A 3,771-nucleotide genomic window follows, 5' to 3' on the forward strand; every position below is an offset into this window, starting at 1 on the left:
ATTTGTATGGACGTAATGCGCAAACAAATGTGTATATTCAAATAAATTTGAAAGTTATAAAAAATGGATAAAAATATTGGTTTTCACTCTTTACCACTTATCGTGCCGAAAATGAACATTAAAAAATGAATGGCGAAATTCGTTGGTAAATGAAACGACCGTGAACAGTTCCAAGAGAAATTTTGAAATATCATAGATAAATACCTATAGAAAATTTAATTTAGAATTAAAGGAGCATCGTGGCTGAGTCAATAACCTGTCAAGATATACCACTGCTGGTTACGGGTTCGATCTCCCATGAAGAAATCTTTTTTCATCTTCTTTTTCTTCATTTTACTACAAAAATTATTCAAGGTTCCTCTCTTTTAACCTTTCTAGGTTGCCCAAAACTTATTTTAAGTTTATATATATTTTTTAAAATTTTATCTATGACAGAATCGACTAATATTTTAAACGCCCGCTCGTGCCCCGCGACCGGCGACTTGAGCGATTGCGGGTCCTCTCTCGCTGAGGGGCCTCCTATTGCTGTTACTGCTGCCGCTGGTTCTTATAATCTTATAAATACTTTTTTATTTGCAATCTTCAGTTCCAGCGCCCAGTGTAAACTCAATAAGATTTACTATGAGAAAATAATTAGCTGACTTCATTACCTGGAATCAATAATCTTGAGAAGCAAATATGGAAATGAGCATTATATCTGTCTGTAATTGTTCGTCCACGTGAAGAAGGGTGCCGCGAAAGTTCTTAACTGGTGTGCATCTTCATATTATTCTGCTTATATGTAAAGTAAGCGAAACGACAATAGTAAGCAGTTGAATAAACGATCAAATTTTAGAAATAAAACTTCCGAAAAAGGTAAAACGAACAGATGTATCTGGCGTCTGGCTAGTGCACCCGGTTACGAATCGGGAGGTCTGTGGTTCGAGACCCCCACTATGGAGAGCATTTTTTTTACAAAAAAAAATGTGCTTTTGCATATGGGATTAACAGATTAAAGAGTATATCCAATTAATTTATTTATCTTCTTGTATTATATCTTGTATTCTATCTTCTTATCTTATCTGTAATAAGATAAATAAATTAATTGGATATACTCTTTAATCTGTTAATCCGGAGTCTTCTTTGGGTGCGTTCCACTTAACGCTCGCAATGCTCGCGTCCACGACCGTAAAATTTCGTGTTCCACCAGCTTGTGGACTGTTGTGGACGTCGTGGTCGAAAACTTAAGTGGAACGACTTATCGGACTTGTGAACGATACAAAGATGGCTGGTGTTGTAGAGAATATGTGTATAAGGCTAATGTGTGAACGGAATTATGTTTCTGAGATTTCATCAAGCTCAGATGACGACCCATTATACAGGAATCATTAATCATGAAAAAAAAAACCAAAACTCGATTTTTAAAATGTTCTGTATTTATATACAAAAGGAAAGAACTAAAAAATATTGTTTAAGAATTAAAATAACAAACTTAAACTGACAACACCCTAATAGTTGAGATTATCCTCTGATATAAAAAAAAACTAAAACTCGATTTTTAGAATGTTCTGTATTTATATACAAAAGGAAAGAACTAAAAAATATTGTTTAAGAATTAAAATAACAAACTTAAACTGACTACACCCTAATAGTTGAGATTATCCTCTGATAATATTAATCTCTATTAATAATATCTAGGTAATTCATATCTGTAGAAATAAACTAAACATTTGAAAATAAAACAGTGATTAACGATTAAAGGAACGAAATATATCTATCTGTCCCTCTCGGAATCGTACAGCGTTATTTTTTCAGTCTCCATCATAAATTTGAATTGAAAATGGCGCACAAAAACATCAAACGACCACAAAGACCCACCTATTTAATGTGGGCGAAGCGATCGCATCGCGGTCGCCAATGATGACGTCAGCGATGACGTTTCAGGAACTGCTCACAGCGACCGCGGCCTTAAGTGGAACGAGACAGAGGGTGTTACGATCGTTGCGAGCGTTAAGTGGAACGCACCCTTTATAATAATCTGAGACTTTCGCTTACGTTACTGTGTCGCCTCGTGCTCCGTTTTGGATTAATACACATTCATTTCGTTATCCCCTATATCCATTTCTCAGCCAATCACAGCCTTTGGTGCTCGCCGTGCAGCAGAGGTATGACTCTTAATACCTCGTGCATTAATTGATGACCACCAAATGTTTTAATTAGACTAGCAATCATCGGCTAGCGTTCTTGCATTGATTAATTCTTTCGAAGGGAGAATCTGTTCAGAAATATCTGTTTTATCGACCGTAAATGTGTGTTCCTACACCCATATCCAGCCAATGCTGAACACTGAAATTGTTTTATTAATTTTTTACGAAAACTAACGACCATCAAACATTTTAATTATGATATTCGTTACCACAAAACGATTACGCATCGATTGAGCACCTAAAGAACTTAATTCGTTGAAAACAAAAAAAATGTCGGCTAACTTCATGGTCAAATTTTGATTATTTGATTATAAAAGAATGACTGACCACCAAATGTTTTTATTAGGCCACCAATGGCCACCAAACGACCACCAATCGATTTGGTATGATAAAAAGTTAAAAAGTTAAAATTGCTCGGCTAACTTCACTGAGGTCAGCGCGTCAGCGTCAGCGCCTCTCGCTGACGAGTGGATCATGATACAAATAGACGAGGTATAGCCACTACCGGTTCTGCGCATTTGGACGGTGACGTCACTGGACCAGTATACTCTGATTGGCTGACCATTCGTTGCCGCGATGTTCTTATGTTTTAACCATAGATATAGAAAAGACATAGATGTAGCATCAACTGATATTTTAGGCGAGGGGCGTGAGGCAACATGAGGGGGGGGGGAGTTCGTTGCATAACCAATCAAATTCAAGCTGACCCTTAGTGTGCCTTAACATGATTGGTACTACTATTCCTTGTATTACATAGCACTTTTACATCACTGCGCTTGCTTCCAATAGTAACCAATCACAAGTAGGCACAGTCAACCTCGGCACCCCTTCCTGGACGGCTTCCACCCCGCAGGCAGAGATGAGTAGGGAGATTGCCAATGAGCCTGTTTTTGGTGGTCGCAATTTTTCTCTGGTTTCGGCGCGCCACCTTAGCGGAGGGCCCTCGAAGCAGTTCCACGTTTTTGATTGGTCGTGTATATACAGTAATACCAGAGATGAGTAGGGAGATTGCCAATGAGCCTGTTTTTGGTGGTCTCAATTTTTCTCTGGTTTCGGCGCGCCACCTTAGCGGAGGGCCCTCGAAGCAGTTCCACGTTTTTGATTGGTCGTGTATATACAGTAATACCAGAGATGAGTAGGGAGATTGCCAATGAGCCTGTTTTTGGTGGTCTCAATTTTTCTCTGGTTTCGGCGCGCCACCTTAGCGGAGGGCCCTCGAAGCAGTTCCACGTTTTTGATTGGTCGTGTATATACAGTAATACCAGAGATGAGTAGGGAGATTGCCAATGAGCCTGTTTTTGGTGGTCTCAATTTTTCTCTGGTTTCGGCGCGCCACCTTAGCGGAGGGCCCTCGAAGCAGTTCCACGTTTTTGATTGGTCGTGTATATACAGTAATACCAGAGATGAGTAGGGAGATTGCCAATGAGCCTGTTTTTGGTGGTCTCAATTTTTCTCTGGTTTCGGCGCGCCACCTTAGCGGAGGGCCCTCGAAGCAGTTCCACGTTTTTGATTGGTCGTGTATATACAGTAATACCAGAGATGAGTAGGGAGATTGCCAATGAGCCTGTTTTTGGTGGTCTCAATT

This window comes from Cephus cinctus, unplaced genomic scaffold (genome assembly GCF_000341935.2).
Source record: "Cephus cinctus unplaced genomic scaffold, Ccin1 Ccin1_scaffold0066, whole genome shotgun sequence".
NCBI lineage: Eukaryota > Metazoa > Arthropoda > Insecta > Hymenoptera > Cephidae > Cephus > Cephus cinctus.